The following is a 10,594-nucleotide window of genomic DNA, read 5'->3' as shown; positions in this document are numbered from 1 at the left end:
AGGGGGAACTAAGGCCCGGGGGCGGCTCGGCCCAGGTCTCCTAGCGGCGAGCGCGCTGGTCGCGATGGGAAACTCCTGGCTTAGCTTCTCCCAGCTTTCGCGACCTCCGATGGAGGCGGCAGGAGGCAAAGCAGTGCAGAACCTTCTCCGAAGGGTTGGGGGCAGCCCGGACTGCCTTTGCTGCGGTGAGGTCTCGCCTCCAGGACCCACCGATCCCTTCCAGACATACTCTTTCCCTCCGTTATGACTTATCTCTCAGAGTTTGGGGGTTTTATTTCTGGTCGTGGGCACTTTTTTTCTTTTTGGGCTCAGGAAAAAAAAAAAGTGAAATTCCACCGAGCAGCAGATAAGGAGCTCCCTTTGAAGAGGGTCATATGGTTTCATTTTGCCCCAAACTTGGAGTGACTGGGCAGGCTGCCCCCACCACTGGAGATCTGCTCACAGACCACTGCGGCCAGGCCCTCACCTCCTGACGTCCAAAGTCTGGGCTCTGTCGGTGGCTTCTGGGACCTCAGAGCCCTGCTCCAAGTTGAACCTCAGAGTGGAGAGGGAGGCTCAAAGTGCCGGGCAAGTGCGTCCTCCTCCCTGCACTGCTTTCCCCAGGGCTCGCACTTTTCCTGAGCTTCCCTGCCTTATCTCCCAGCTACAAGTTGCTGCCCCTGCATCCCATCCTTTCAGAGGGAGGAAGGAGAGGTGCCCTCAGAGCTTTGCCAGCCAAGCAGAGCTCCAGGAAAAGATTTAGCTCAGGCTGAGGCTAACAGTAGGCCTCAGTCTACCTAAAAGAGCAGCGGCGCCTGCCAGCTCGGAGTCCTACATACCCACCTGTCCTGCATGGGGGGCCACACAGTAGCCTCAGGGCTGGGGCCTTCCTCGCCTGTCCACCCAGGACTCGGGCTTTGCAGGAGTACTCCAGCATCCAGTCCCGGGGCACACCAGGCCTCTGAGAAGGCTTGATAGTTCCCAGTGAACTATAGAGCCATGTGGGCCCAGGAGGTCCCAGCACCCAAGATAAAGCGGTCTGTGTGTAGCATTGTGTGTGTGCTGGAGGAGGTGGGTATTTACGACACCACCTCTACCTGCCTTCCCAGGCCAGGGCTGGGCTGTGCGGCCCAGACCCTCCCAGGCTTAGCCCGTCTGCTGCTTCCTTTCCAGCCCTATTTCCCTTTCTTTCCTCCTGCCTTCCATGCTGGGTCTCTGGCTGATAGAATTAAGGCCAACATTACTTGCATTTCCGCCTGAAATTAGTTAAATTTTCCCTATCTGTCTGCTTTAATGACTTCAATAGAGATTAATAAAATCCAGATGACACACAGCAACCACCACAGTCCACCCACGTCCTACCGTTGAAGGACCCAGGACAGAGTAAGGTGGGGTGCTTGCTCCCAGCTTGCATTCGGCAGGGGCTCACTGACCATCCTCTCCACCTCACACGACTGGAGTCCTCCACGCTGTCCTAGGGGCCCAGCACGGCACACGCACCCGTAGCCACACACCTCCACCCTGACACAGCCTGCCGAGAGGGAGCTCCGTGTACCTGGTGATGCCATCAGCCTTCCCGGAGGCCAAACTCAGCCTGCTCTTTCCCTCATTCCCCGAGGTCCCCCACTTTGTGCGGCCCCCAGGAGACTAGAAGCTGCAGTTTGCGGCAATGAAACGGCCGCTGCCACCGCCACCATCACTGCGCGTCCTCTCGGCCCCGGGCCCTTCTTGCTTCGGATCCTGCCTCCTCGAGGGGACCCGCCGGGCCGGCAGGGCCAGGACAGTCCGGCGGAGGGACCGGCCCAGCCCTCTCGCCACAGTCCAGCGGGTTCGGGTGCGTGGGCCTCGGCGGAGTTTGCACCACCTGAGGCTGGGACGTGAGGGGGCCGCGCCCCGAAGGGTCTGGAGCTGGGGCTCGGCTCCGGCGGTGGCCTCAGCCTAGGAGCGGACAGGATGGACGGGCGCAGTAGAGGCGTGAGTACCTTGGTTCGCCTGGTCTGCGAAGCCGGTGATTGTGTCCGCGCGGCCGTGGCGGCCAGAGCCCGCGGTGGAGGCGGCGGCTGCCCCGGCCGGAGCCCTCCCGGCCAGGTTCCGGTAAAGCGACATCATGAACTGGTGCGGCACCACCGAGCCGTTCCTGAAGCCAGAGGCGGCCCGGCGCGAAGCGCGGCTCCGGAGCCGCGGCGGCCGGGGCAGCGGAGACGCCCGCAGCCGGGGCGAGGGTCCGCACGCCGCTGCCGCCGCCGCCCCCCGGACTCCCGACCGGCCCTGCCCCCGCCGCTCGCAGCACGGCGGCCGCTTCGAGCCCGTCGCGGGGGCGGCAGGCGCTCAGCAGCCAGAGGCACAGCGCGGCGGCCGCGCTCAGGTCCATGGGCTCCGTGGGCCAGGCGGGCGGGCGGCGCGGGCTCCGTGGCTCCGGGAAGTCCCCCGGCGCCTTTTGAACATAGTGTTTAATAATGGGGGAAGTGTGCGCAGCAAGTCGCGGCCCCTCCCACCCCACCCCGCCCAACGCCCGGAGCAGCGCCCCCGCTGAACACTGGCGTGGCAGCACCGCGCCCCCACTCCGGCCTAACGCGGAGTCCGGGACAGGAGCCTCCTCCCCGCGCCGTAGCGCTTCGCCCCACTCTCGCTCAGCGAGTATTACCGCCGGAGGCTCCGCCACAAACCGGGCCCCGCCTCCTCCCTTCCCCACGCAGTGCGACTCCCGCCGCCCAACCGCGCCCCAGCCAAACGCGCCCTCCCGAGTTGAGGCTACGAGGCATCGCGCGCACTCGCTCAGCTTCGTCCCCACTCCCCTGCGGAGTAGCAGCACCCAACCCCTGCCCGCTCCAGTTCCGTGAGTGCCCGAGACGCCAGAGGTGGGGCCGCGAGGACTCGGCCCCGCCGGTCACTGCCGGGACCTCGGGGCCAGGACGCACAGAGAGGCCACAAGGGCGTAGGAGGCCACAGGGCGCGCAGGGCTGCCACAAGGCGCGTTTTCATCACCGGTTCTAAGGTGGCCCAGCCTGCCACAGCCTCCAAGACCAGAGCGCGCGGCCGGAGCATCGGAGGGGACCAGTAGGGAAGAGAGGCCAGTGCCTGGAAGGGCAGGCCGGAAAGACAGATGGACCTGGACCGACAGTCGGAAAGCAAAAGGTTTGGGGGAGAACGTGCGCTTAAGCTGGAGCGGAGATCCCAGAGGAGCGCAGGAATTACGGGAGCAGCCCGGGGTGATGAGGGGACTCTGCGCGGGAGCAGCGCCCGGGTTCATTTGTGCGTCAAAGGATGACCTTCCCCGCCTTCTAGAGGCCGGCCAACGGAAACAGGCTACCTGGTATGTTGGGGCGCGGCCAGAAGTCGGGAGGGCGGGCAGCCGAGAGCCCCAGAGTGGTGCCTCCGTACCTCTCTGGCTGGGTTATGGGTGATGGGTGAAGGGGTCCCCCAGTGGCCACGGGCAGGCACCCCGGAGCGCACTCCGGTAGGGCAGGGAGGTGGTTGACCGGTATTGATCGGTTCAGCTCCACGGCAGCCCGACATACCCAAGTGCGGGAACATCTAGCGCATGGGTGAGGTCCTGTTAGGCAGACGGAGGCCTGAGCCGGATGGACCCTCCAGGCGCAGATGCGTTCTTTAGCCTTTAAATTTGCATTTGCTACCGAACTGGAAGTCTAGACGGGGTCGGTTCCTCGTCATCGCCTTGCAGGCCACCGCAGACTCAGTGGCCGCTCATCTTGGCACTTTGTCCACTCATCACCACCAGGAGGGGTGGGCGCAGAGAGAGGTCTGGCCCAGGGCCACTCCTCCCAGACCCCAGGCCTATCCGTGGACAGAGGAGAAAGAGCTAAGATTATTAGTGTGGAAAATGTGTTTTGGAAGGGCAGTGGGGGACTGGGACAACAAGGGCTGCATTAACCCACCCTGCTTTTGGGATCTGAGGATGGAGTGCCAGAGACAAGGCCTTGGCCCCAGGTCTTCCTTTCTGGGTGGTGCTGGTACAAAGGGCCCTGCAGAAATCCTAGAGACACTGGCTCTTGGCAGCCCAGCCAGGGGTCTCTCCGCCATTGCCAGTGCTGGGGCCCTGCTGCCTTTCTCAGTTCCTTCCCCTACAGCCACAGGTGAACAGTCTCAACTGATTATGATTTGTACAACACCCAGAACCTTGGGCTAAGGTCAGTAGTGCAAGTTCTAGTCCTGGCTTTGACCTCTTAATAGCAAGGAGAAAATGGAAGGGGTGGCACAGACGTGGCATAGTCTGTGCCAAATACACGTGTGTGGATTGTATGTGATTCCCCTGCCCTGCGGCTGTCTTTGGGCTTAGGGGTCAGTATTAGGTTGGAGTTACTGATTCTTGCTGCCCCAGTGGGAGCAGGCCACTTAGCTTCTTTGAGACCAAATTTCCTCATCTGTAAAATGGGAGGATTCTCCCTGAGGGAGTTGGGGTGTGCCAGGATAACAGGCTGGCATGGATGAGGCTCTCAGCCTTGCCCCCCAGGCTGTTCTGGGGCCCAAGGGCGATGATGGCCCAGAGGGAAGAAGCTCATAGGCACGGAAAGGCTCTGAAAAGACGCCTCGCCAGCTGCTTGCGAGCCAGGACTTAACCGCTCTCACCTGTGTTTCTTGTCTGTAAAGTGAGGTCATCATTCGTTCCTTCGTCATTTATCCATCCCCCAATTCATTCCTTCTTTCCAGTAAATACTAACTGCCTAATCGCTTCTCTGTGTTGCTGATCCAGCAATGCACAGGACGGATGCATGGGAAACCAGGGCTGGGGGCTTTTCGAGCATCAGCAGGGGACACCCTAGAGCTGAGCCCAGAGAGGAGGGAGGCACTGGGACGCCTGGGCTGCGTCTGGCTCCGTCTCCTTCCCCTGAAATCGTGACAGTAACTCGTGTTTGTTACGAAGATAGAGCTACAGAGAAATTCAACACCTTGTGCAGGGTCAAGTGGCAGAGCCTGAGTCGCCAGCTGTTTTTGCCAACCCTTGGTCCCACAGGGGAGGCAGGCATATGAATGCTTGGCTGAACAGGTAAACCGGTGAACAGGCAGAGTGTCCGCCTTCCTCTCTAGCTCTCTGGACAATTCTTGGCAGAGAATAAACTCTCCCGTCGGTCCAGGTGAACACCATGAAAGTATCATGCTGGGGACTCCTTCCGCTGCTGCCAGCAAGAGCTCACGACTTCTGCCATGAGCACATTGTCATCCCCGGCAGGGCCTGCCTCCAGCTGCGAAGCCGCAGAGCTCAGCGACCTGCAGCGGGAGCCTGCGCTCCGACTGCTAAGTTACGTGACGTGACCTGATGGCTCAGCGGGTCCGGCCACCCCGGGCTTGACTTGATCCCTGTCTCCGAATGTCCTGGGGCCCAGGAATGAATATGTCTGCAGTGAAGCTGGTGCCTCCCACAGGGAGAGAAATGCGAGACCAGGAGTTCCTGTCCTCTGTCCCTGACTCTGAAGTGAGGTCTGGGGAGCAGGTGGCCCTCGATGGGCGGGCGCAAAGCCAGGGCCCCGCCGCTTGCTTGGGCCTCCTCTTGGGGCTGCGGGGAGCCTTTGGTAGGTGGGCCAGGCAGGAGGGAGCTACACTCCCGGCCTGAGGACCTGGAAGTCGTGTTCTTCATGATGCTTTTCGAGGGAGTTTCATCTGTCCTCTGCGTTGCCCCAGAAGTCCCGGAGTGGATGAGGCCCTGAGGCCCGTGCAGGAAGTTCAGAGAGGGCTGCAGAAAACCGGGGACTTCTCACTTCCGTTCTTCATCAGTTCGTTGACCGCTCCCAAGCCCCAGAACTCAGACTCCAGCTGTTTCCATCTCCGAGAGAAGAGGTGAGACTGGCTGCAAGGGGCAAGAGGGGTAAAAGCAGCCTGGGGGTGGGGTGGGTGTTCACTGACCGGGCTGGGCAGGAAGGGTCCCCACATTCTCACCTCCACACCCTTCCCGTGGAGAGCACCTTGCTGCTCCTCTGTTCCTTGCAAAGCTGTCTGCTTTCTCAGAGCCCCAGGACTCTGGTTCAGGTCATAGAAACCCAGAACCTAAAGGAAGATCTTGAGTTATTTGCCAACGCTCGAGCCATACCTGAATCGTGACAAGTGGCCCCCAGGCTGTGCTTGTGGCCATCACAGGTGCAGTGTGAGAACTTACAGAACTTGCTCCGCTCAGAGCTCTCGGAAGGCTTTGTGACATAGGGGACAGGGGGCGTCCCAGCGCTATGGCGCACTGGACAACCTCTCGGAAGCACCCTTTACCGACGGAGGTCATGTGTCACCTGGAGCACCAGCCTGCCATGCTGGGTTGATGCCTCGTGGAAGCACATTTGACCTCGAACAAGGCAGGGTTAGGCACCACCACCGCCACCCCCTGCCCCAGTCAAAAGTCAAAAATTCTGACTCCTCACACTTAACTACTAATAGCATGCTACGGACAGGAGCCTTGCTGATAACATAAACAGTGGGTTTTGTTATCACACACATTTTGTATTTCGTGTTTTATGTACTGTATTCTAACAATAAACTAGAAAAAGCAAATGTTATTGAGCAAATCATAAGGAAGAGAAAACCCATTTACAGTATTGTCCTGTGTTTATTGAAGTAAATCCATGTATAAGTGGACCGCGTAGTTCAAACCCTTGGACTCAAGGGTCATGTTGTCCGGGATTCCGCCAGCTAGAGCCACCTCGTAGTGACCTTCAAGCCCCAGGAATTGCACCGGCCCCAGCTGCAGCCCGCTCAGCCTCCAACGAGGTCTCCTGCCACACCAGACAGCCTGGGCCTCCTGTCTGATGACAGGAGCGCGGAGGTCCCCAGAGATGGCCTGCTCCACGGCTTCTGCTGTCCACAAGGAAGCCAAGTCTCCTGGGAAGGGAAGCGGTCCGCGCTCTGTTCCTTGGCCTTGAACCATCTGGGATGGTGGGTCCCTCTGTGATCCTGTGCTGTTGCTGTCCATGCAGCTCGGCTGGTCTCATCCCAGCTGTGCCTCAGACGCCGGTGGAGATGAGGCAGCTGAAGGCTCAGCCTCTGCCTAGCCACCAGGCAAGCCAAGCAGTATTCTGAAGGTTCTGGGTCCCTGCAGCCAAGCAGTATTTTGGAAGATAAAATAGATGCCCCCTGGCTATGACTGGTTGATGCTTTTGAGAGTCTAGAGACAAGAATCCAAATCCAGCCTCAACCTTGGCTGCATGTCCCTCAGGCCTTCCTGGCAAATGCACAGTGAGGTTGACAATCAAATGGCCACCATGGGTCCAGCTGTGAGAGGCGAGGCATGAGGGTGGGGCCCACTGCCAGGGACCCAGCCAGGGGCCTTCCTCGTCTGGACCACCGTGGCCTCTAGCCTTTGCAGCTCAGAGCTGGAGAGAGGGTTAGTGAGGAGGCAGGACCGAAGCCTGGGTTCTTCCCAAGACAGTCTCCTGGGATGGTGTGAAAGGAAGATGGTGACCAAGGCCGAAGAGGGAGCCACCTACCATTGCATCCTGGGCTGCTGGCTCTGCAGCGCTCCTCTCCCCCAGAAAGACCTGGGCTGGGGCCTGGGCTGCAGGTGGGGAAGATTCCAGCAAGGCTCTGCCCAGCCCCATGTCTGATGCCCCAGCCTTCAGGCTCCCAGGAATTTCCCATACTCAACCCAGGGCTGCTTCTCCAGTTCCGGGCAACAGCTCTGGCATCCACACCAGATCGGCTGCAGCCTGTCCCCAGGGACCACTGCTCGACCTGCCCCCTGGCCCCCAGGCTGCTGAGTGGGGAGGAGGGGACAGAGAAGAAAGGAGTGGGTGGCTTCTTTCCTGGAAGTTCCACAGGGGACCTCTCAGAGCCCTTCTTTCCCTTTGGGACAAGTGATGAAGGGCTGGTGGACACTGCCATCTGCTGGTCACTGGGTATAACAGCATCACAGTGTGGCAGAACTCCGCCCACTCAGATTTGCAAAGACCAGGATGGCCCTGCCAGTCTGGGGAACCTGTAGTTGAACCAGGTTACCTGGAGCTGTAAGGCATCCTGGGAGATGAGGCAAGCACCACAGGCCTCCACGGAGGTCAGGAAAGAAACTACAGTATGGAGTCATGATAAAGACCTGGCTTGCAAACCACCTTTGCAGGGCACTGGCTTTATGACCTTGGTTAAGAGTTAACCTGTAGTCTCTCATCTGCTCATCTTTCAGTGGAGATCGGGATTCCCACTCGTCAGGGTGTGCCAAAGCGTAGGGCAGAAAGTAGGACAGTCCTTACCACAGTGCCTGGCTCAATCACAAAATGGTGGCTTTTATTGTTTTCTGGGCAAGTCTCAGTTTAACCAGTTGGAAAGCTAGTCACTTCTATCTGTACATCCAGCATCCTCCGATACTACTGTCTTTGAGACATTTCCCTTCTGTCAGCTTGCTATCTTATGAATATCAGTAGTCTGAGTGTTCTGGAGATTTTCTTGAGACCTTTGTAGACAAGATTACAAAAATAAAACTCCTTTTGGAATAAAAACAGGTACTCTTAGAATAGTCAATGATTTTGAATGCCCAGTCCTTTAATCTTGGTCAAAGAGGACTCCTGGCCTGGGTCAGGAGCAGAGTTGGAAGATCCATTTGTGTCCCCCAGTCTGGGATGGGGACCTTGCACCTGCCCCCGAGGGTGAGAACATTGGGACCAAAAAGGTCATGGTTCCCACAGCAGAGTGTCCTGGGAGCATCCTGGGGCTGACCTGGGAACCCAGGATCGTCAAGTTGGGTGGCCTCTCTCAGGTCTTCTGGCCCCATGTGGCAAAGGCATCTGTGAGATCTGTGTCTGCAAGGGGCAGTCTTGGAGGCTGCCCTCTTCGGTGGAAGGCCTACAAAACTTGGAACGTGACCCCAGGCCATACCACACCCCGTGCTCCCCACTTCCCCAGATAGCTTAAATAATACCTTAATAATACCTTAAATAATACCTATTTAGGCAACACCCCAGCTGGGGTGCTGGGAAGTCCTCCGACTTCCTTCCCGGTTGATAAAGAGTTGGAGGCTCTAATGGAAAATGCTTATCTTGTTTGCTGGGGACACAAATCGGAGAGAGTTAGGAAAACACTGGGTGACAGAATCAAAATCCCAGAAGCCACCAGCCAATCATGGCAAATTAGAAGAACAGTGAGATGCCATTTTTTCTTTATCTCCCAGGTGAGTAAAGCCACAGAAGATAAAACCCATTATTGGTGAGCAGTGGACAAGCAGACATTCTGCAGATCCTTGGCAGGAATGAAAGTTCATAGATTTTCCAAGACAGCAGCAACATTTGAAAGAAAGAAGTGCTTTGACTTAGCACTCTTGTAGGAATTTCTGACTTATTATGGGACACCACGGAGTAAAGATAAATATACAAGCATTTTTAAAACCGAGAAATCATGAAAACTATAAGTTACCAAAATGGCTTTTGATAGGGTCATAATAAAGTAAGTTATGATACACCCTCACGTGGCTGGCTCTTGCCCTGTTATAAGACTGAGTTAGATTTCGGTGTGTGGCATGGGAAGATGCCTGCGATATAGTACTGAAATGTCAGGTGGACAGAATAGAGGAAGAGGAAGGAGTTTCCAACCACACCAAAGGCAGGCTGGATGGATGTGTGTCTGCAACTGTCACATGTGGTCACTGTCCCACCCACGCTCTGTACCGTGCCCCTCGTCTCCCTCCTCGGGGACTCTCTCACTTCTTTCTCCTCCATCTAAAAACAGATGCACATTTTAGACCATAAAACAATCAATCTGCCTCGGAGAGCTTCATTATTAGGTATCAGTGTAAAGGAATTCGTAGACTCGCAGCTGAATTGACCTTCATCAAGACATCAGAATACGGCCCAAGGTCTCCTAGCGGCGAGCGCTGCTGGTCGCGATGGGAAACTCCTGGCTTAGCTTCTCCCAGCTTTCCGCGACCTCCGATGGAGGCGGCAGGAGGCAAAGCAGTGCAAGGAACCTTCTCCGAAGGGTTGGGGGCAGCCCGGGACTGCCTTCCTTGCTGCGGTGAGGTCTCGCCTCCAGGACCCACCGATCCCTTCCAGACATACTCTTTCCCTCCGTTATGACTTATCTCTCAGAGTTTGGGGGTTTTATTTCTGGTCGTGGGCACTTTTTTTCTTTTTGGGCTCAGGAAAAAAAAAAAGTGAAATTCCACCGAGCAGCAGATAAGGAGCTCCCTTTGAAGAGGGTCATATGGTTTCATTTTGCCCCAAACTTGGAGTGACTGGGCAGGCTGCCCCCACCACTGGAGATCTGCTCACAGACCACTGCGGCCAGGCCCTCACCTCCTGACGTCCAAAGTCTGGGCTCTGTCGGTGGCTTCTGGGGACCTCAAGGAGCCCTGCTCCAAGTTGAACCTCAGAGTGGAGAGGGAGGGAGGCTCAAAGTGCCGGGCAAGTGCGTCCTCCTCCCTGCACTGCTTTCCCCCAGGGCTCCCTGGGGCACTTTTCCTGAGCTTCCCCTGCCTTATCTCCCAGCTACAAGTTGCTGCCCCTGCATCCCATCCTTTCAGAGGGAGGAAGGAGAGGTGCCCTCAGAGCTTTGCCAGCCAAGCAGAGCTCCCCAGGAAAAGATTTAGCTCAGGCTGAGGCTAACAGTAGGCCTCAGTCTACCTAAGAAAGAGCAGCGGGCGCCTCTGCCAGCTCGGAGTCCTACATACCCACCTGTCCTGCATGGGGGGGGGGGG

The 10,594-nt window shown here is 57.7% G+C and overlaps 1 protein-coding gene across 1 annotated transcript in view; it reads right to left on the bottom strand.

Moving 5' to 3' along the window:
* GDF7 (growth differentiation factor 7) overlaps positions 1-10,594 on the bottom strand; it is an 18,318-nt gene that overhangs the window by 5,301 nt on the left and 2,423 nt on the right. The gene's annotated exons all lie outside the window — the stretch shown is intronic.

Source organism: Ursus maritimus, unplaced genomic scaffold (assembly GCF_017311325.1).
Source record: "Ursus maritimus isolate PB19 unplaced genomic scaffold, ASM1731132v1 scaffold_6, whole genome shotgun sequence".
NCBI classification, from domain to species: Eukaryota; Metazoa; Chordata; class Mammalia; order Carnivora; family Ursidae; genus Ursus; species Ursus maritimus.
Note: the sequence above shows the minus strand (reverse complement) of the source record. Positions and strands in the feature narration are given on the sequence as shown.